The sequence below is a fragment of the Pseudophryne corroboree genome, chromosome 4, assembly GCF_028390025.1.
Source record: "Pseudophryne corroboree isolate aPseCor3 chromosome 4, aPseCor3.hap2, whole genome shotgun sequence".
NCBI lineage: Eukaryota > Metazoa > Chordata > Amphibia > Anura > Myobatrachidae > Pseudophryne > Pseudophryne corroboree.
The window spans coordinates 453335968-453360231 of NC_086447.1; positions in this window are offsets into that span (position 1 = coordinate 453335968).

Consider the following 24264-nt stretch of genomic DNA (forward strand, 5'->3'; position numbering starts at 1 on the left):
TTCAACACCATTCTTCACTAACTTTGGATTCCACCCTAAAGTCCCTGAGTTCCAACCGCTTCCAGCAACTTCTGTTCCCGCAGTGGATATCACCTTGCATCAGTTTGCCAATATCTGGAAGAGCGTACGATCAGCTCTGCTCAAGGCATCGTTCAGGTACAAGAAGTTTGCGGATAAGAAGCGTCGAGCAGTTCCTGCTCTCAAGGTGGGTGATCGGGTATGGTTATCCACGAAGAATTTGAGGTTAAGAGTTCCCAGTATGAAGTTTGCACCTCGCTATATCGGTCCTTTCAAGATTGAACAAGTCATCAATCCTGTTGCTTACAGACTCCAGTTGCCTCCCTTCTTAAAAATACCCAGGACATTCCATGTTTCCCTGTTGAAACCGCTGATCTTGAATCGGTTTCATTCCTCACTTCCTCCAACTCCGAAAGTCCAAACTCAACGAGGCGTTGAGTATGAAGTGGCCAAGATCCTGGACTCACGTCACCGTTACGGTCAACTACAATATCTTATTGACTGGAAGGGTTATGGTCCTGAGGAACGTTCATGGACCAATGCTTCTGATGTCCATGCTCCTGCCTTGGTCCGGAGATTCCATTCCAAGTTTCCTCAAAAGCCAAAGAAGTGTCCTGGGGCCACTCCTAAAGGGGGGGGGGGTGCTGTCACGATCCGGGTATCTGGACGCCATTTCTTACCCATCAGATGCCTCCTAAGGCTGGCTCAGCGCTCCAGGACCGGATCCCATCTGTTATCCTGATGTGTACATTCCTGTATCCTCTCCTGTCACTCTGGGACGCTGTCACAGTAAACGCCATATTACACCTGGCATGGCGTCTCCCGCGGCCTCCGCCGCCGTCCCTGAACTTCTGCATGCAGAGTGTCTGAGTGGCGATTACGTCAGCCGCGGCCTCCGCTGTGTCCGCGTGGTTGGATGTGCATCTGTCAGCCTGGCGCCTCCTGTCTCCGGTGGCCGGCGCCGCCATTACTGTTTTCATTACCACATGGATTACAAACCAAACTTCCCTCCAAGTGTCTGCATGGGCGCAGCCATCTTGGATTCTGTCAGCTGATCATTTCCACCAATCTGTTCTCAGTATTGATAATCTGCATAATTGCCTAGCCAATCCCTTCCTTGCTGCAGGTATAAATACACTGTGCCTGAGCAAGGAAGGCGTCAGTGCTTTGGTTGTCAAACCTAGTTCCTGTTTGTCTCTCTCCTATGATTGTCTTCCAGGTTCCAGCTCCTGTCTCAAGACTTCCACCATAGAGACCCGCACCAGCATTCCACCTGCGGTGTAGCCTGACTCTCCAATCCATTGTGGATTCATCTGTTTCCAGCTACAACATTACCTGCTTCCAGCTCAGCTTTCAGCAGAGTACAGCTTCCCTTAAAGGGCCGGTGTCCTTTCTACACTTTACCACTCTCCACCGGTATTATTATTTCTCCGCTCTCAAGTTCTACATTTCAGTTCATATTTCATCGCTCCCAAGTTCATCTATTATTTAACTGGTTCCAGCCAGTATCCACTCCGTGCTAACAACAGTCTGGTTCCAGCCAGTATCCACAGCAGCTGTTTTACCTTCAGCAACCCAGCTTTTCCTGGAACACCAGCTGGCACAATCCTGGGTTATCTCCATTGCTACAGTCGGGCCTGGTAAGGACTTTCCATCTAGAAGATCATAAGAACTATCTCACACTACCAGTGCCCTGTGGCTCCTGCCATCCTGTAGTACCCAGGAACTGTATTTATTATTTGCTGACTTTTACGTTTTCTTTTACTGCTGCTGTGTTGCGGAGTTGTCATAATAAACATCATTGACTTTTATCCAAGTTGTCGTGGTCACGCCTTCGGGCAGTTATTATTCATGTTACTTACATGTCCAGGGGTCTGATACAACCTCCCAGGTTCCGGTACATCTCAGCCCCTACAACTGAGGCTGCCTCCCGTCAGCTCAGGCCCTCAGTTGTGACAGTAAGCACTGACCTAATGAATCCAGCCGGAGACCAGGATCAAGCGGCCAGGCCGATGCAAGAACTGGCAGCCCGACTAGAACATCAGGAGGCTGCACAGGGCCACATCATCCGCTGTCTCCAGGATCTCTCTACTCGGCTGGATGGGATTCAGACAACTCTCCGTGGATCAGGCGCGTCTGGTGCGTCAACCACAGTGACTCCAGCTATAACCCCACCCACCTTACCCATTTCTGCTCCACGTCTTCATCTTCCAACGCCAGCAAAATTTGACGGATCTCCAAGATTCTGCAGGGGATTTCTCAACCAGTGTGAGATTCAGTTTGAGCTACAACCTGGCAATTTTCCCAGTGACCGTACAAAAATTGCCTACATTATTTCTCTTCTCAGTGGCTCAGCCCTTGATTGGGCATCACCGTTATGGGAGAGGTCCGACACCCTGCTATCTTCCTACACTGCCTTCGTGTCAACATTCAGGCGCATCTTCGACGAGCCAGGCCGGGTAACCTCAGCTTCATCCGAGATTCTCCGTTTACGCCAGGGGTCACGTACTGTAGGACAATATCTGATACAGTTCCAGATCCTGGCATCCGAACTGGCATGGAACGACGAGGCCCTGTATGCTGCATTCTGGCATGGCTTATCTGAGCGTGTTAAAGATGAGTTAGCTACCAGAGACTTACCTTCTAAGTTAGATGAGCTAATCTCACTCTGCACGAAAGTTGATTTACGTTTCAGAGAGAGAGCAACTGAGCGTGGAAGATCATCTGCTCCAAAATCTTCTGCTCCTTCTCCTCGTCAACTGTCACCATCTAAAGATGAGCCCATGCAACTTGGTCGTTCCCGTTTAACTCCTGCTGAGCGCCGAAGACGTCTCTCCAAGTCTCTTTGTCTTTACTGTGCAGCTCCGTCTCACACCATCAATGCCTGTCCCGAATGTCCGGGAAAACTCCAAACCCTAGCTCGCCCAGGAGAGGGCCGGCTAGGAGTAATGATCTCCTCTCCATCTCCTCATGATTGTAATCTCCCAGTGTCGCTCCAAATTGCTCAACGTTATCGGAACGTCATTGCCCTCCTTGATTCCGGAGCAGCTGGGAACTTTATTACCGAAGCCTATGTTAAACGGTGGTCCCTACCCACCGAGAGACTTCCTTCGTCCATTTCTTTAACTGCCGTGGATGGCAGCAAAATTTTTGATGCAGTTATTTCTTTAAGGACTCTGCCAGTTCATCTGAGAGTGGGAGTTCTTCATTCCGAACTTATTTCTTTTTTAGTGATTCCAAGAGCCACACATCCTGTGGTCCTGGGCCTTCCATGGCTCCGTCTTCACAATCCTACAATTGATTGGACGACTACGCAAATCCTGGCATGGGGTTCCTCCTGTGCTGAGACATGTTTGTTTAAAGTATTGCCTGTCTGTTCTTCCTCCCCCAGGTCGTCTGATGTTCCACCTCCTCCATATCAAGATTTCACGGATGTGTTCAGTAAAGCTTCTGCTGATATCCTTCCTCCTCATAGAGAATGGGACTGTCCGATTGATCTCGTTCCAGGGAAGGTTCCACCTCGAGGCCGAACTTATCCGTTGTCTCTGCCTGAGACGCATTCTATGGAGGAATATATTAAAGAGAACCTAGCAAAGGGGTTCATTCGACCTTCTTCTTCTCCAGCCGGCGCAGGCTTCTTTTTTGTAAAAAAGAAAGATGGTGGTCTGCGGCCGTGCATCGACTACAGAGGTTTGAACGACATTACCATCAAGAACCGTTATCCTTTACCCCTGATTACTGAGCTCTTTGACAGAGTTAGCGGAGCTACCATCTTTACAAAGCTGGACTTGCGAGGTGCATACAATCTCATCCGGATCCGTGAGGGTGACGAGTGGAAGACCGCCTTTAACACCCGTGACGGACATTATGAGTACCTCGTCATGCCCTTCGGATTGAGCAATGCTCCAGCTGTCTTCCAGCATTTTGTCAATGAGATCTTCAGAGACATTCTATACCGTCATGTCGTGGTCTATCTAGACGATATCCTCATTTTTGCCAACGATTTAGAGGAACATCGTTTTTGGGTTAAAGAGGTTCTGTCCCGTCTCCGTGTCAATCATCTCTATTGCAAATTAGAAAAATGCGTCTTTGAAGTCAAGTCCATTCCGTTTCTAGGGTACATTGTGTCCGGTTCCGGACTAGAGATGGATCCTGAGAAACTACAAGCAATCCAAAATTGGCCGGTACCCTTAACCCTCAAAGGGGTCCAGAGGTTCTTAGGGTTCGCCAACTATTACCGAAAGTTTATACGAGACTTTTCCACCATTGTGGCGCCTATTACTGCTTTCACTAAGAAGGGTGCTAACCCGTCCAAGTGGTCTGAAGAAGCCATGCAAGCATTTCATCTTTTAAAACAAAGGTTCATCTCTGCGCCTGTTCTGAAACAGCCTGACATCGACTCTCCTTTCATCTTAGAGGTGGATGCCTCCTCCGTTGGAGTAGGAGCGGTGTTATCTCAGAGGGCTAAAGATGGCCATTTACACCCTTGCAGTTTCTTCTCCCGGAAGTTCTCCCCAGCTGAGCGCAACTATGCCATTGGCGACCAGGAGTTGCTAGCCATCAAGCTCGCTCTAGAAGAGTGGAGGTATCTGTTGGAGGGAGCTTCTCATTCAATCACCATACTTACAGACCACAAGAACCTTTTATACCTGAAGGGCGCACAATGTCTCAACCCTCGTCAGGCCAGATGGGCACTTTTCTTTTCCAGGTTCGACTTTAAACTCCAGTTCTGTCCGGGCTCTCAGAATCGCAAGGCCGATGCCCTTTCCCGCTCATGGGAGCAAGAAAATGAGTCAGAGTCTTCAGACAAGCATCCTATTATAAATCCGTTGGCATTCTCCACGGTAGGGATGGACTCTACGCCTCCATCAGGGAAAAGTTTTGTGAAGCCGATGCTAAGGAAGAAGCTCATGCATTGGGCCCATGCTTCCCGTTTTGCCGGACATACAGGTATCCAAAAAACCCTGGAGTTTATCTCTAGGTCCTATTGGTGGCCAACTCTGAAAAAGGACGTCTTGGAGTTTATTGCATCTTGCCCAAAGTGTGCCCAACATAAAGTATCCCGCCAGTCGCCTGCGGGGCAACTGGTTCCACTATCCGTTCCCCGTCGACCATGGACCCACTTGTCGATGGATTTCATTACAGACTTACCCATGTGCAACAAGTTCAATACCATCTGGGTGGTAGTTGACCGGTTCACCAAGATGGCACACTTCATTCCTCTCACCGGTCTTCCGTCAGCTTCCAAGTTGGCTCAAGTATTCATACAAGAGATCTTCCGACTCCACGGTCTTCCTGAAGAAATTATCTCAGATCGAGGAGTTCAATTCACAGCCAAATTCTGGCGAAGTTTATGTCAAGTCCTCCAAGTCAAGCTAAAGTTTTCCACGGCTTACCATCCTCAGACCAATGGTCAAACCGAGAGGGTGAATCAGGACTTGGAGGCCTTCCTCCGCATCTATGTGTCCTCCTCTCAAGATGACTGGGTTCAATTACTTCCCTGGGCCGAGTTCTGTCATAACAACCAGTATCATTCTTCATCTGCTTCAACACCATTCTTCACTAACTTTGGATTCCACCCTAAAGTCCCTGAGTTCCAACCGCTTCCAGCAACTTCTGTTCCCGCAGTGGATATCACCTTGCATCAGTTTGCCAATATCTGGAAGAGCGTACGATCAGCTCTGCTCAAGGCATCGTTCAGGTACAAGAAGTTTGCGGATAAGAAGCGTCGAGCAGTTCCTGCTCTCAAGGTGGGTGATCGGGTATGGTTATCCACGAAGAATTTGAGGTTAAGAGTTCCCAGTATGAAGTTTGCACCTCGCTATATCGGTCCTTTCAAGATTGAACAAGTCATCAATCCTGTTGCTTACAGACTCCAGTTGCCTCCCTTCTTAAAAATACCCAGGACATTCCATGTTTCCCTGTTGAAACCGCTGATCTTGAATCGGTTTCATTCCTCACTTCCTCCAACTCCGAAAGTCCAAACTCAACGAGGCGTTGAGTATGAAGTGGCCAAGATCCTGGACTCACGTCACCGTTACGGTCAACTACAATATCTTATTGACTGGAAGGGTTATGGTCCTGAGGAACGTTCATGGACCAATGCTTCTGATGTCCATGCTCCTGCCTTGGTCCGGAGATTCCATTCCAAGTTTCCTCAAAAGCCAAAGAAGTGTCCTGGGGCCACTCCTAAAGGGGGGGGGGTGCTGTCACGATCCGGGTATCTGGACGCCATTTCTTACCCATCAGATGCCTCCTAAGGCTGGCTCAGCGCTCCAGGACCGGATCCCATCTGTTATCCTGATGTGTACATTCCTGTATCCTCTCCTGTCACTCTGGGACGCTGTCACAGTAAACGCCATATTACACCTGGCATGGCGTCTCCCGCGGCCTCCGCCGCCGTCCCTGAACTTCTGCATGCAGAGTGTCTGAGTGGCGATTACGTCAGCCGCGGCCTCCGCTGTGTCCGCGTGGTTGGATGTGCATCTGTCAGCCTGGCGCCTCCTGTCTCCGGTGGCCGGCGCCGCCATTACTGTTTTCATTACCACATGGATTACAAACCAAACTTCCCTCCAAGTGTCTGCATGGGCGCAGCCATCTTGGATTCTGTCAGCTGATCATTTCCACCAATCTGTTCTCAGTATTGATAATCTGCATAATTGCCTAGCCAATCCCTTCCTTGCTGCAGGTATAAATACACTGTGCCTGAGCAAGGAAGGCGTCAGTGCTTTGGTTGTCAAACCTAGTTCCTGTTTGTCTCTCTCCTATGATTGTCTTCCAGGTTCCAGCTCCTGTCTCAAGACTTCCACCATAGAGACCCGCACCAGCATTCCACCTGCGGTGTAGCCTGACTCTCCAATCCATTGTGGATTCATCTGTTTCCAGCTACAACATTACCTGCTTCCAGCTCAGCTTTCAGCAGAGTACAGCTTCCCTTAAAGGGCCGGTGTCCTTTCTACACTTTACCACTCTCCACCGGTATTATTATTTCTCCGCTCTCAAGTTCTACATTTCAGTTCATATTTCATCGCTCCCAAGTTCATCTATTATTTAACTGGTTCCAGCCAGTATCCACTCCGTGCTAACAACAGTCTGGTTCCAGCCAGTATCCACAGCAGCTGTTTTACCTTCAGCAACCCAGCTTTTCCTGGAACACCAGCTGGCACAATCCTGGGTTATCTCCATTGCTACAGTCGGGCCTGGTAAGGACTTTCCATCTAGAAGATCATAAGAACTATCTCACACTACCAGTGCCCTGTGGCTCCTGCCATCCTGTAGTACCCAGGAACTGTATTTATTATTTGCTGACTTTTACGTTTTCTTTTACTGCTGCTGTGTTGCGGAGTTGTCATAATAAACATCATTGACTTTTATCCAAGTTGTCGTGGTCACGCCTTCGGGCAGTTATTATTAATGTTACTTACATGTCCAGGGGTCTGATACAACCTCCCAGGTTCCGGTACATCTCAGCCCCTACAACTGAGGCTGCCTCCCGTCAGCTCAGGCCCTCAGTTGTGACAAGCTGCGCCTCATACTGCTAGCTCCGTTGTCAGCAACAGCGCACATTACAGGGATGCAGAGCAGGGAAAGCGCCTCTCATGCCTGGCACCTCCCTGCTTTGCATTCCGCCGGCACTTAGTACCCAGGAGGACCACTACTAGAAGAGAAGCAGTGTTGTGAGGAGGAAGCACCGCAGGCTGAATAGAGGCCAACAAGAGGGATAGAGAGGCTGAAGATGACCCCAGGCTTACCGGAACCAGTGAGCGGAGCCAAGGATGACTCATTGGCGTCAGGACCCCGAGCAAGCCCCATGGAGCAGCCGGCTGCAGGACCCGAGAAGGACCCCGCTGGAGAACAGTGCAGAGCCAGAAGGAACATTGGCCAGAGCCTGTGAGGACAGCATCAGGAAGACAGAGCTGAAAGTGGCCGGCTGGAGGGAGCGGCAAGGTACCTGGACCAAGAGCGCATCTCAGTGCAGTGCCCAGCATCCCAGGCAGCACTGAAGACCAGAGGTGGCAGAAGCACTGCAGCCTGGTGTGAGACCCAGATGAAGCCTTCTGCTGTCTACTAGGCCTTGCTAGTCCTTCCACGGTGCACTCTGCATGTTGGGGACAAACTAAAGTAAAGGGTAGGCTCCCCTGTGTTTTTTCCTCACCTTAGTGCATTTTTATAAAGTTCATAAGGGGTAGGCTCCCCATTCCCTCCCATGTTCACACTGTTTAGAAGTCTAAAAGGGGGTAGGATCCCCTTCTTCTGTGCCACATTGGTAAAGTTTAAAAGGGTGTAGGCTCCCCTGTTCTCCTCTTCCCTATTGTGCATTGTGTATGTTATATATAAGGGGGTAGTCGCCCCTTGTGGAACTGATCATCTTGGCAGGAGTGAGGCATCACAGAGACACAAGAGGGGTGGGGCACAGACTTCTGCAGTGGGGGTGCCAATTACTGCCTTGCCCCGGGTGACATGAATCCTAGTTTCGGCTCTGTACTGATAAACAGAGGTCCTTATGATAGGAGCTCACCATAAAAGGAAAATACTTAATCAAAGCCACCCAATTGGATTTACGCATGGGGGATCTAAATTACAAAACATTAAACGTGTTGGATAGTGGCGTAACACTTAAACAGCAGTATGAGCCACAATCAAATCCTCATTCTTTCATCTGAGGACAAAGGAACCTATAAAGCTTCAGTTGCAGTTTTGCTAATTTAGGAAAACTGCAACTGTTAGCAGTGCATGCTTGTCGCCACCCAGCACAGGACAAGGCCGCCCAGAACACAAATGGCTGCCAGGGGACTGATTGCAATTTGATTGCGAATGTATCGTTGACCCCGCAAAACAAGGGTAGCTCACTGCCTAACTGCGAAGGTAGGCGCACCGCTGCCATGTTTTGCTTTGCAGTAGCCGCATGTGACGTTAAGTGGCTGCCCTGAAAACGGCTCGGACCCATCCCCATTTTTGCCGCTACACCTCCGCAATGCCATGTTGCTGGCCCCATTTGCCCCTGATTGACAGACAGAGGTGTTCGCATCAATAGTATGTGATTAGGTGAGTAAAAGGTGAGTTTTATAATACACAAATCAGGAACACACATATTTGCAGTACCATTAAATTTCTGGTGAGGCTGCAAGGGGCTGAACTTGTGAGTGAGTGAGTGAGAGGGTCTCTTGCTTGGAGTAGTAGAGGGGCTGCGATTGTGCGTGTGTGAGGGGCTTTTTTTTTTTTTTTTTTTTTTAGCAGGAGCTGTAAGCCGAGTGAAAAGAAGGTGCAGTGAGCTGGAACAACTGCAACTGCTAAGTGGAGTATCGGTGCCGCAGGAGAGAGTACTACGGCTGCATAAAAGTGAAGGACCAAGAACCGCACAAATATAGATAAGTATAAGCCAGCTTAATTATTGTATAAGTGAGATTGTTTGTCTTCTACTTTTTCTTTTTGCTTCTTTTTGAGAGTAACAGGGAGTTAGACCTTACAAACAATATGGGAGGATCTGTGATTGGGGACCTCACTCAGTGCATGTCGTGCAAGATGTATGCACACCTGGAGCTACTGGCCCAGCGTGATTACATCTGCATGAGGTGTGTGCGAACGGTTGCCCTGGAAGCCCAGGTAACTGATCTAGAGCAAACCGTTACGAGACTGAGGGAGATTCACAATCTCGAGCGAAGTTTAGACAGAACGGTGGAGGAGTTGCGGGAGGGGTCACTGGTAGAAGAGGATGATGATCAGGTAGCCAGCTGGGTCACAGTTAGAAGGAAGAAAAAGAGGGGGAGGCTCGACATCTCCGAACTATCAAACCCGAACAAATTTGCCCGACTGGACGAGGAATCGGAGGATGATAATGAAGAAATGACGGTGCCGGAGGAGACTGCTCCCTCTAGCATCCAGAGGAGCGGTCCCTCTGGCGCAGTTGGGATAAAAGATAGTGAGGTACCTAGTCAGATGGTGGTGGTAGGGGATTCTATCATCAGGAAGGCAGATAGGGCAATCTGCTACCGGGACCGTGATCGCCGTACAGTCTGTTGTCTCCCGGGTGCTCGGGTACGGCACATCGCGGACCGGTAGATAGATTGTTGGGAGGGGCTGGAAAAGACCCGGGCGGTCTTGGTGCACGTTGGCACCAATGACAAAGTTAGAGGAAGGTGGGATGTCCTTAAAAAAGACTATAGGGACTTAAGGCAAGGACATCTAAGGTAATATTCTCCAAAATATTACCCGTGCCACGCGCTAGTCCAGGGAGGCAGAGGGAGATTAGGGAGGTAAATGTGTGGTTTAGGGATTGGTGCAGGAAAGAGGGGTTTGTGTTCCTGAAACACTGGGCGGACTTCTCAGTCAGGCGCCATCTCTTTTGTCGTGATGGATTGCACCTGACTGAGGAGGGGGCAGCGGTGCTGGGGGGAAGGATGGTTAGAAGGTTGAAGGAGATTTTAAACTAGGAGCCTGGGGGGAGGGTTTAGCTAGAAACTACGGGAGCGTGCAGTGAGAATAGTGGGGATGGCGGTAGTAAACGAAATGGGGGAGAAGTTGGGGGGAGGGTAAGAGCAGGCGGTAAGGTTACTAACATGGGTACTATAAGAGATTTTACCAAAGCACTAACCAATGATGATTACAGGTCATCATTGCTACATAAGGTGAAAGATGTCCCTAACGCAAGGGAAAATACTTATCTTAGTTGTATGTATGTAAATGCTAGAAGCATTACTGGTAAAAAGGGTGAACTAGAAATACTTGCAGCAAGCAAACAGTATGATATTATAGGCATTACTGAAACTTGGTGGGACGAATCTCATGATTGGACAGTCAATCTAGAGGGCTATACACTGTTTAGGAGAGACAGACTAAATAAAAAGGGTGGAGGGGTGTGTCTTTACGTAAAGCCATTTTTAAAACCTGATATATGGGAAGATATTCAGGAGGGGACTGTAGACACTGTCGAGACATTATGGGTAGAAATTGCATGCGGGGAAAAAGGAATAAAAAAGTTAGTATTGGGTGTATGCTATAGGCCGCCTGGTATCAACGTATCTGATGAGGAATTGTTACTAAAGCAAATTGAAAGAGCAGCAGGAGACATAGTAGTGATGGAAGATTTTAACTATCCAGAGATAAACTGGAAAAACGATTCATGTGATACTGCTAGGGGCAATATGTTTTTAAACACACTTAATGATAACTACTTAGTTCAACTAATTGAGGAACCAACTAGGTACAATGCAATCTTAGACCTGGTATTAACAAACAATGGGGATTTGGTATCAGGTATTATAGTAGGGGAACCCATAGGAAACAGCGACCACAATATGGTCACATTCAATATCAGTTTTCATAAACAGCCCTGTATTGGCTCAACTAGGACTCTAAACTTTAGCAAAGCGAATTTTGAAGAGATGAGGGTATTTTTCAGGGATATTGAATGGGAAGGTTTGTTTTTAGGAAAAAATACTACGGAGAAATGGGAGGTACTAAAATTCCTGCTAGCTAAAAATACACTCAAATTTATTCCTACGAGCAGCAAAAAAAGGAATAAAAATCATAAACCGATGTGGCTTAACAAAAAGATAAAGGAACTTATGGGCAAGAAAAGGCGAGCATTTAAAAAATACAAATCTGACGGGGAAGCAGAGTCATTTCAGCACTATAAGGAATGTAACAAAATATGCAAAATTCTCATTATTGAGATTATGTGTTAGTCCCTGAATTGGGTCCTCTCTAGTAAATACTGTTGAAAAAAAAACTCATTTAGTGTGTCCGCTATGTCATTATCATTTTTGCTTAAGACTCCCAACTTGTCTTTTAAAGGGCCTATACTCTCCTTCTTTAATCTCTTGCTATTAATGTATTTAAAGAATTGTTTGGGATTCGCTTTGCTTTCCTTTGCTACTAGTTTTTCAGTTTCTACTTTAGCCGCTCTTATTTCCTTATCCCACTGATAGGTACTTATTTAAGCGAGGAAGTAGTCTGTGACCGATTATAACATTTAAAGATTAATAAGTCACCAGGTCCCGATGGCATTCACCCAAGGGTTCTAATGGAGCTTCACTCTGAACTTGCAAAACCGCTATTTTTGATCTTTAAGGATTCAGTAATATCAGGTATGGTTCCCAAAGACTGGCGTATAGCGGAAGTAGTGCCTATATTCAAAAAGGGAAGTAAAGCTGAACCAGGTAATTATAGACCAGTTAGTCTTACATCTATAGTGGGGAAAGTATTGGAAGGTATTCTAAGAGATAGTATTCAGAAGTTCCTTGAAGTCAATAAGGTAATTAAAAGGAATCAACATGGGTTTATGAAGGACAGATCCTGTCAAACCAACGTACTTGGCTTTTAGGAAACAGTAAGCGCAAACCTAGATCAGGGTAAAGAGGTGGATGTAATCTTTTTAGATTTTGCCAAATCATTCGACACTGTACCACACATGAGACTCATCTACAAGCTACAAGAATCAGGGCTAGGAAGCACAATATGCACTTGGGTCAAAAACTGGTTAAATAACAGGGAGCAGCGTGTTGTGGTTAATGGATCTTTTTCAACTTGGACTGAAGTGGTGTGCCGCAAGGCTCAGTATTAGGACCGCTATTGTTCAATATTTTCATTAACGACCTAACAGAAGGTCTAGAGAGCATGGTGTAAATTTTTGCAGATGATACCAAATTGTGTAAAGTTATAAATGCGGAGGACTTAGTTAAACTAGAAGCTTGGGCAGCGAAATGGAGAATGTGCTTCAATACAGACAAGTGTAAGGTAATGCACTGTGGTAACAAGAACAAAAATAACACCTACCTACTAAATGGGGTAAAATTAGGGGATTCTGTACTGGAAAAGGACTTAGGTGTCCTCATAGATAGCAAACTAAGCAGTAGTACCCAAAGTAGGACTGCAGCAAAGAAGGCTAATAAGATATTAGCATGCATAAAACGGGGAATTGATGCTAGGGACGAGAGTATTATACTCCCATTATATAAATCACTTGTGAGGCCACACCTTGAATACTGTGTACAATTCTGGGCACCTTACTACAAAAAGGATATCCTGGAGCTAGAAAAGGTTCAAAGGCGGGCGACCAAACTAATTAAGGGTATGGAGACGCTGGAATACGAGGAAAGGCTTGCAAGACTAGGCATGTTTACACTGGAAAAGATGAGATTAAGAGGGGACATGATCAACATTTACAAATATATAAGGGGACAATATACAGATCTTGCGCAGGACCTGGTTTTGGTTAGATCAACACAGAGAACTCGTGGACACTCGCTCAGGTTAGAGGAGAGGAGATTCCGCACAATACGGCGTACAGGTTTTTTTACGGTAAGGACGATACATGTTTGGAATTCCCTGCCTGAGGGAGTTGTAATGGCCAACTCAGTCAACACCTTTAAGAATGGGTTAGATAAATTCCTAATGGATAAGGATATCCAGGGTTACGGGGGCATAGTCACGCACTATGGTTATTATAAAAAAAAGGGGTAAAACGTAACGGCAGTCATCAACTTCAGTCAAAATTTTATACAAAATAATCGTGCATAGGATACCACAAATAGGTTGAACTCGATGGACAATTGTCTTTTTTCAACCTTAGATACTATGTTACTATGTTACTATTACATCTCCCGGTCCATGCACACGCAAAACAGCTGATGCGTCTGGTACTGAATAAGACCCAAAAGCCAGAATCAAGCACCTAATTCCCTCAGAAGATCTGTCTAAAGTCGCACATGCATTGTATTGTATTATGCTTGTGATTCATTACTACCATACTTGATTAATGTAATCTGTAGATAAAGGACTATTAGCAATACCTAGAATCTTCCTGAATTCATCTGGGGTGGAGCTTTTAGCTTTTCAGTTCCACCTCTATGGAATTCGCTGCCCCCCATAGCCTCCATTTTGGAATACTTCAAAAACAGACAAAATACCTGTTCACCCAAGCTTTTCACTAATGTCCCTTTAGTTCCTAAAATAAAAATAAAAAGATCCACATGTTCTTAAATGCAAATGTAAAGCACTTTGATCCTATTGGGAGAATAATGCTAAAAAAATGTAATAATATTAATAATAATATTAATAATAATAATAATAATAATATTATTATTATATCATTTTCAGAGGTACTCACAAGGCTTCCAATAGTAGTATACCATTAATCCATCAGCATGATGCAGAACACATCTAGAAATCCCAACGGTTTGATCCCCTACCAGCGAGCCCTGGCCTAGGCCTCGGCATTTACCTGTCTGGCCAACTGTGCTGGCACGCTCGTCCCGGCAACGAGCGCTCTGTTCGGTCATGGCACTGTTCCCGCTGGTGGTCGGTGGCAGGGCAGAGGGGAGACTGTGTCATGCTGCTGCGGCATTCCCCGTGGCTCTGGTCAGTCGGGGCATGTGGTGTGGACGGCACCACCTTGCTTCAGGTCACCTGACCAGGATTAGCCCAATCCTGGCCAGGTTGTGAGTCAGATCATTCCTGTAGCCAATCCGGATCAACTTGAGGGTATAAAGCTTCCTGCTTCACAAGATTCTGGTGCCAGTTCCATAGTCACACAGCAGTGTGAACATTGTAGCTGTGGTCCCTTAGTAAGACTCTAGTCTTGGTTCTAAGTTCCACTATGCAATACAAGCTTTACTCCAAAACCCCAGTCCCGTTCCAGTCCAGTTACGCTCCAGTCCAGTTCCAGTTTGTTAAACTCCAGTCCGATTCCATTCTGGTTGCACTACAGTCCGGCTCCATGCCAGTTCCAGTCCGTTTACACTCCAGTCTGGTTCCTGTCCAGTCCGGCTCCAGTCTGGATCCAGTCCGATTGCACTCCAAGCTGGTTCCAGTCCGATTATGCTCAATCTGGTTCCAGTTGGTTACACTCCATTCAGGTTCCAGGCCTATTACGCTCCAGTCCAGTCGCACTTCAGTCCGGTTGTACTCCAGTACGGCCTGTCAGAGATAAACCTCCTACTATCAATCTCCTTCAATTGTCTGTTCATTACCCTTTGTTTACCAATCAATTGGGAATCCCAAAAAGCAGACAAGACATGCAGTTATGTCCACCAAATGAGACTGCATCCACTTTATTCAGCATGACATTATATAGAGGAAAAAGGTACTTGAACACTTGATACACGTCACATTTTCAAAACAATAATGCATCTCTTCTCATAACTCCTCTCAGGCTGACACCCTCCTACGTGTCCTTCACCAGAAGTCCAAACACACAGAGACTGTCTAATAACATGTTTTCAAGACTTATTGCTACGGCCTTGCTTCGCACAGAACGTACTAACTGTGAAATGTCAGCATTATTATTATTTAACCAGCAAAGCTTACTTCTACTTCACTACGTCATGGCTACTACTTAACAAAATGGTTGACACTGCTTAAGCTAAATACATCTATCTTCATCAGGCCCCAGTCCGGTTGAAATCCAGTCCAGCTCCAGTCCAGTTGCACCCTTGTTCTGGGTCTCGTCAAGCTCCTGGTACTAGTTCTGCCCATATTCCTGTAACCACCAAGGGCAAATGTATTCTATGCGAAAGCATTATCTCCGGCCTCCCAGCTTCCAGTATAACAATACCCAGAAGACCAGCATCTCTGACACCAGTCCGGAGACATCTGAAACCCAGAATCAGACATATGGGATTTAATAGATATTAGTTGTGGCGTTATCTACCTTAACCGGAATGCTTCCTTTGTAATCATCTGAAAATGGCAACCGACTATTCCTGCTCCTCAAACAGGATTCTGGGATAGAGGTCAACAAACTTGCGTTACAACGCTGGATATCCCATGGGGCTATTCAGTGAATTGGCTGACAGAAAGTCTGAAGAGCTAAAATGGCATGCTGTTCAGAAAGGCATAGAAGCCAGCCAATTAGCAATACAAGTGCTGGATGTCATCAGTTACTGCAGCATATCACACAGTTGACAGGCAACCAATGATACATATCCAGGCAGAAAAAGGCTAGTTAGAGATCAAGCTATATAACTGCAGGTTAAAGGATATATGAATACTAAAATTATGTTAGGTAAAATAAAAGTAAATCAGCCGCACTGTTAGTGAGGAAGAATAATGGTGATTATTATAATAATAGTAATTATTAATATAGATGGCCAATCGTATTAACGCAAGTCATGGAGGCATGTAAAAGAGCAAAATGCACATAACAATTAACTATGACAAAAATAAATACAATTTTATATAGTAAGGCACAAACATCAAAAATATGCATGTGTACATAGCCATGTATATGTACATATATGTAGATTTAATATAGATGTAAAACAAGACCTCTTGCAGCACTAATACAAAATAGAACATACAAAAAATACCAATAAACAGACCAGCACCCAAAATATAAAATATAAAAAAAAGAAAAAATACCAAAGGATAATCTATATAGAAAACAGATCATTATAGAAAGCTTTTAAGCGGCATATATTCATTCAATCCCAGCATGGAGTTTATGTATCCATCTTGCATCTCTTTGTAGAAGAATTCTCCCCCTATCTCCTCCACTTATATGGTGTGACACATGGGTGGTAATTCAGACCTGATCGCTCGCTAGCGTTTTTTGCACCGCAATGCACAGGTGCATCACACAGGTACAATGTGGATCGCCGCTCAGCGATGGGTTTGTGCGAAGAATCCATTCGCATGGGCGACCGCAAGGAGTATGACAGGAAAAAGCCATTTGTGGGTGGTAACTGACCATTTTCTAGGCGCGGTTGGGGAAAAAAAGCAGTGTATATGCATTTGCAGGGAGGGTTCCTGATGTCAGTTCCGGTCCCATACAGGCTGAAGTGTTCGCAGCAGCTGAGTAAGTCCTCGGCTACTCAGAGACTGCACAAGATCTGTTCGTACAGCTCTGCTACACATGCGTTCGCAAACTTGCAAAGCGAAAATACACTCCCATATGAGCGGCGACTATTATTATTATTATTATTATTATTATTATTATCCTTTATTTATATGGCACCACAAGGGTTCTGCAGCGCCCAATTACAAATGATCAAACCAGGAAAACAGCAACTTACAGTTGAAGACAATATAGGACAATACAGGATAAATAAACATAGCTACATCAGCAGATGACACTGGAATAAGTATCAGGTGGCAGAAGACTGCTGGAGTTGATGCAGTTGAAGATTATTAAAGTAAGAGAAAGGATAAGCACATGAGGGAAGAGGGCCCTACTCATGAGAGTTTACATTCTAAAGGGGAGGGGTAGACAGACAGGGGTGACACAGACGGGGTACATAGAGAGCGTGGAACAGAGGGTTAGGATGAGATTTGGCTGGGTTTGGTGAAGAAGTGGGTCTTGAGAGCCCGTTTGAAGTTTTGTAGAGAGGTAGAGAGTCTGAGGGGGAGAGGTAGAGAATTCCAGAGAATTGGAGCAGCACGTGAAAAATCTTGGAGGTAGGAGTTGGGAGTAAGTAATCAGTAGGCAGGAGAGTCGGCGTGCATTAGCAGAGCGAAGAGGACGGGTGGGAGTGTAAAGGGAGATAAGGTCAGAGATGTAAATGGGAGAGGAGTAGGTGAGGGCTTTGTAAGCCAGTGTGAGAAGCTTGAAATTGATTCTGAAAGGGAAGGGAAGCCAGTGAAGGTCTTGTAGGAGAGGAGAGGTGGACGTAGTGCGTTTGGTGAGGAAATGAGCCGGGCAGCAGCATTGAGGATAGATTGGAGTGGAGAGAGGTATTTGTCAGGAGGAGATTACTGTAGTCCAGTATGGAGATGACCAGTGAGTGGATAAGGGTCTTAGTAGTGTCCTGGGTCAGAAAGGGTCTGATCCTGGAAATATTTTTTAGCTGAAAATGGCAGGTTTGTGAGAGGTGTTGAATGTGTGATTTGAAGGAAAGAGAGGAGTCAAGGATTACTCCAAACAGCGCACTTGGGGGCTAGAGGAGATAGTAGTGCCATCAATAGATAATGAGATTGTGAGAGGTGAGGTTATGCGGGAGGGAGGGAAGATGATCAGCTCAGTCTTAGACATGTTAAGTTTAAGAAAGCACTGGGACATTCAAACAGAGATAGCAGAGAGACAGTTGGGGATTCGAGTGAGGAGAGCAGGGGAGAGGTCCGGAGAGGAAAGATAGATTTAAGTGTCATTAGCATAGAGATGATATTGGAAATCAAAAGAGCCAATGAGCTTACCTAGTGAGGATGTATAGAGAGAGGAGGACCAAGGACAGAGCCTTGGGGTACACCTACAGTTAGTAGAAGTAAGGCGGAGGTGGAGTCATGAGAGGAGACAAAGAATGAAGGTCAGAGAGGTAGGAAGTAAGCCAAGATAGGGTAGTATCCCGCAGACCAATGGACTGAAGGATTTGCAGTAGGAGAGGATGGTCCACAGTGTCAAAAGCAGCAGAGAGATCAAGAAGAATAAGTAGAGAGTAGTGGCCCTTAGATTTAGCAGCATGGAGGTCATTGCAGACTTTTGTAAGGGCAGTTTCAGTGTAGTGGAGAAGACGGAAGCCAGACTGGAATGGGTGAAGCCGTGAGTGTGAGGAAAGAAAGGAAGTAAGGCGGTTGTAGACAATACGCTCAAGGAGTTTGGAGGCAAAAGGGAGAAGAGAGATGGGTTTGTAGTTGGAGAGAGTGTTTGGATCAAGGGTAGGTGTTTTAAGAATAGGAGAGATGAGTGCATGTTTGAAGACAGAGGGGACAGTGCCTGATGAGAGGGAGAGATTGAGAAGGTGGGCCAGATGGGAACAGGCAGAAGGAGAGAGGTAGCGGAGGAGGAGGGAGGGTATAGGGTCAAGAGGGGAGGTGGTAAGAGGAGAGGAACGAATGAGGGCCATGACTTCCTCACCAGATGCATGGGAGAAAGATGTAAGAGTTGGTGAAAGGGATGGGGAGGGGTGGTAAGTTATGGGAGGAGGCTGGTTGCTGATGGTCTGGTGTGATGTGATGTCCTGACATATGGAGTCAATTTTGGACGTGAAGTGAGTGGCAAAGTCAAGAGCAGAGAGTGAGGAGGGGAGACGAGGTGGAGGTGGGCAGAGGAGTGAGTTGAGAGTGGCAAAGAGGTGCTGGGGGTTGTAAGACTGGGAGCTGATGAGGTTCTTGAAGTATGACTGTTTAGCAAGGGAAAGAGCAGCACTGAAAGATGAGAGCATAGGTTTGAAATGGAGGAAGTCTGCCTTAGAGCGTGATTTCCTCCAATGTCGCTCAGCAGTACGTGAGCATTTTTGCAGATATCTGGTGCATTTTGTGTGCCATGGTTGAGGTGTTAATTTGCGAGGGTGAATAGTGGTTGGTGGAGCAACAGAGTCAAGAGCAGAAGTAAGGGATGCATTGTATATTGAAGTGGCTTGTTCAGGGCATGAGAGAGAGAGAGAGAATAGAAGAGAGAAGTGAGTCAAACAGGGAGGAAAGGAATGTGGTGTCAATAGCCTCAATGTTACACTTAGTGATGATAGCTTTAGGAGTAGAGATGGGGAAGCAGAGAGAGATAGGTTAAAGGAGAGCAGGTGGTGGTCAGAGAGGGGAAATGGGGAGTTGGAGAAATCAGAAATATCACAACGGTGAGTGAAGACCAGATCCAGTGAGCTCCCATTCACATGGGAGGGTGAAGAGGTCCACTGGGAGAGACCAAGTGAAGAGGTGAGGTTAAGGAGTTTAGAGGCAGGGAATTGTGTGGGGATATCGATAGGGATGTTGAAATCACCTAGGATAATGGAGGGAATGTCAGAAGAGAGGAAGTGAGGAAGCCAGGAAGCAAAGATGTCGATGAATTTGGAGGCAATGCCAAGGGGACTATCTGTACGCAGCAGTGCAAAAAACCCCTAGTGAGCTATCAGGTTTGAATTAGGCCCATGGTCTATAATAATGCATGCTCATCTTTGCTGCGGTGCAGCATGCTGCAAGATGACTTTCTGCATGGTGCCCCAGGCTTTGACTATTTGCAGCCAGCGATCGCTCCTTTAATTCTTAATGGAATGTGTACTTCAAACTTGCTAGTGTATGCCCCAGTTCACTGAAATGTCACACCACAGGTTTACCGACGCTCCTGTTAGGCTAAGTCACAGGAGCAGTATAGTAAGAAGACCATGTAGTCTGTAGATCATTTAACTAGAGACTTAGGGGGACATTTACTAAGCAGTGATAAGAACGGAGAAGTGAGCCAGTGGAGAAGTTGCCCCATCAACCAATTAGCAGCTCTGTATAATTTTATAGTATGCAAATTATAGGTACTGCTTCAGTGCTGATTGGCTACCATGGGCACTTCTCCACTGGCTCACTTCTCCGCTCTTGTCACTGTTTAGTAAATGTCCCCCTTAATCAGGATCTTTGTGCCCCACTGGGGGTGCTTGGTTTGTTTAATAATCCCCATATTAAGGCATAACTTTATATGTTGTACTAATTATGGTGACATTTTAAAAAAACATCTGAAGAAATCAGCTCTGTGAAAACTATACTATACTTACAGTCGGTATACGACTGTCAAGATTCTGACGGCTATCAGGATTCCGGCGTCGGCATTCCAACTGCTGGATCCCTACAGCCACCGTCTTAACCGCATCCCATTACACAATGCTTCCAAAAACATATTCATGTTTTATCCCAAAGCTCTAAATGTACTCCAGTACACAAACAACAAATTCACTTTTAAATATTTTGTTTGCGATTTTTAATAAACACATCAATAATGTTCTAGTTCTGTTTAAATCCATTTTCTCATACGTCCTAGAGGATGCTGGGGATGACATCAAGACCATGGGGTATAGACAGGATCCGCAGGAGACATGGGCACTCTAAAGACTTTTCATTGGGTGTTAACTGGCTCCTCCCTCTATGCCCCTCCTCCATACCTCAGTTTTAGAAATGTGCCCAGGTCGACTGGATGCACTCTGAGGAGCTCTACTGAGTTTCTCTGAAAAGACTTATGTTAGGTTTTTTATTTTCAGGGAGATCTGCTGGCATCAGACTCCCTGCTTCATGGGACTGACTCACTGGCGTGCGCAGCACAGTTTATTAGGGGGTGCACCTTCGGAGGGGTGTGTCTAGCACCGCCTTTTGGGCATGTCTAGCACCATCTATTGATGGTCAACGCATATAAAATATCCACCTTTGTACCAATCCTAATAAAGCAGATGCATTGTCAGATGTTGGGGTGTGCACCAAACAAACACCCCTGATGGCACTCACTGCAATTACACTGCTCCTCCTCAGCCTGCTCTGGCTCCCCCTCTCTTTCCCCTGCAAGCTGCAGCAGCTTACTTACAAGTCAGTCACTCACTGACACTCACAGTTTCAGACTAGTACTGCTGCTGCTGGAAAAACGAGTGACGTGTCAATGCTGCTGCCGACTGCCTGCCAGTATTGAATTTGTCTTCCTAAGAGGAATGCTGGCTGCATGCTGATCCTCATCAGTGGCTGGCGTTGGCATAACATAGAAGGAGAGTGGTGTGTATATGGCGGGTGTGACGGGTGGGCATGCAACAGCATGACATAATCACGTCACATCACACTCTTTTTGTACATGGAGGTGGAGCTGGGAATTTAAAAGCCGGTGTCAGTGGCACCCTTGATTAACCCAGGCGTCCGGTCAGTAATGCAGTCCTGACAGGGTGCAGCGCAGAGGGGACAAGTAATCGGTAATCAGCCTGCTCGGCGATCGCTGAATCAGGCATGTGAGATCGGGGTGCCAGACATTAGGGGGTGCCTGTGCGCATCAGGCACCCCCCCTGCGCATACCTATGGGACTGAGGGGGCAGAAGCAGAACCAACTTCCTCAGAGTTTCATGGCTCTGCTTCTGGCTGACAGGACACCATTAGCTCCTGAAGGGAACTGAATGCCAGCCGTGTCTAGATGCTCACTCCTACAGCACGCTGTAACCCCCCTCACAGAGCCAGAAGTCAGAAGACAGGCGAGTATAAGAAGAATGATCTTCTATCAAGTAAGTGACGGCTGAGGTGCGGCGCGGCTGGTGGGAGCGTAGCGCGCCATTGCTGCCCACAAACACAGGCACTACAGGGTGCAGGGCGCGGGGGGGCGCCCTGGGCAGCAAGAAAAATGCCTCAAACTGGCTAAAGGGGGGCATAAGGTGCCGCTGGCACAGCCCTACCCCCGCCAGTATAAATATTACAGTGTTTGTATGAGTGTAAGGACGCGCCATTGCGGGGGCGGAGCTTCTTCCTCAGGCAGCCAGCACACTACTCAGCGCCATTTTCTCTCTCTCCTCAGGCTGCAGAGAACACGTTGGTCCTCTCCTCCACTTCTGACAAGTACAGGGTGCTATAAGGGGGGGCACAAAGTGATTGTGGTGCATTTGATAGTGTATATTACTGTTTAAAAAGCGCTGTTAGGCTGTGGACATACTGTGTTCACAGGAAATACCGGCGCTGGGATTGTGAACTGGTTGCTCCTATCCTGTGTCCCTCTGACAGATTTTACTGTGGATCTGTACCCAAAATAAGTCCCAGTGTGTCTGTTGGTGTGCTGTACACGTGTGAGGCATGTCTGAGGCAGGGAGTTCGTCCCCAGCGGAAGCCATTTTAGGGACACAGAGTTGTAATGTGGTGGCGCTACCGGCACACCAAGAGCCTGCATGGGTGAAAGAGATACGTGACAGTATGCATCTCATTAACTGTAGATTAGATAAGTCTGAATCTAAGGCTGCATGCTGTAGAAAATCTGTGGAAGATGTGATTTTTCAGGATGCTGTTATTCCTTATGCGTGCGGCCCCTCTGGGTCACATAAGAGACCATTTGCAAATGTTGTAAACACTGATACTGACACGGATTCTGACTCTTGTGTCGACGATAGTGAATCCAGAGAGATAGATCATAAATTGGCAAAAAATATACAATATATGATTGCGGCTATAAGGGACATGTTGGAGGTTACAGAAACCACTCCTGTACCTCAGGAGAAGGCGTATTTATGTAAGGAAAATAAGTCCAAAGTCACGTTCCACCCTTCACACAAACTAAATGCTCTGTTTGAAGGGATGTGGGTGAATCCTGATAAAAGATTTCGTATTCCCAAAAGGATTCACATAGCTTACCCTTTCCCGGCTGAGGACAGGAAAAAGTGGGAGTCACCCCCTTTGTTAGACAGTGCACTTTCCAGGTTGACAAAGAAGGTAATTCTCCCTGCTCCTGGCACGGCTTCTCTTAAAGAGCCGGCAGACCGCAAAATGGAAACGACATTAAAATCCATTTATGTTACCAATGGTACACTTACTAGGCCCACTATTGCTTGCGCATGGGTGAGTCGCGCTATTGAAAAATGGTCAGAAAGCGTGTCATCAGAAATTGACACGATTGATAAAGATGAGATACTCCTTAAGTTAGGGAATATCAAGGACACTGCTGCCTACATGCTGGAAGCAATGAAGGATATTGGACACTTGAGTTCACAGGCCGCTACCATGGCAGTATCGGCTAGGCGGGTGTTGTGGATTCACCAGTGGAACGCGGATGCAGATTCCAAAAGAAACATGGAGGCTCTCCCATATAAAGGTGAGGCCTTATTTGGCGATGGCCTGGATGCGTTAGTCTCGGTGGCTACCGCAGGTAAGTCGACATTTTTGCCCTCTGCGCCTGCACCGGCAAAAAAGACCTATCACCCGCAAATGCAGTCCTTTCGGCCCAATAAATACAAAAAGATGAGAGGTTTCCCCTTCTTTGCAGGTAGGGGAAGGGGAAAGAAGCCCACAGCAGCTCCAGGTTCCCAAGAGCAGAAGTCTACCCCTAATTCTGCCAAATCCCCAGCATGACGCTGGAGCTCCCTTGCGGGAGGCTGCTCGGGTGGGGGCACGTCTCAGACTCTTCAGCCAGGATTGGATTCTGTCTGGCCTGGATCCCTGGGTGTTGCAAATAGTATCCCAGGGCTACAAGCTGGACTTTCAAGACGTTCCCCCATGCCGATTTTTCAAATCGACCTTGCCAGTTTCTCCGTCAGGAAGAGAAGCAGTAACAGCGGCAATCCAAAAATTATGTCAAGACCAGGTCATAGTCCTGGTACCGTTGTCACAACAAGGGAGGAGTTTTTATTCAAGCGTCTTTGTGGTTCCGAAGCCGGACGGCTCGGTCAGACCGATCCTAAATCTAAAGGATCTGAATGGTTACCTAAAAAGGTTCAAGATGGAATCACTTCGGGCAGTGATTGCCAGTCTGGAGGAGGGGGACTACTTGGTGTCGGTGGACATAAAGGATGCTTACCTGCATGTTCCCATTTATCCTCCTCACCAGGTTTATCTGAGATTCGCGGTTCAGGATTGCCATTACCAATTCCAGACGTTACCTTTCGGTCTCTCCAC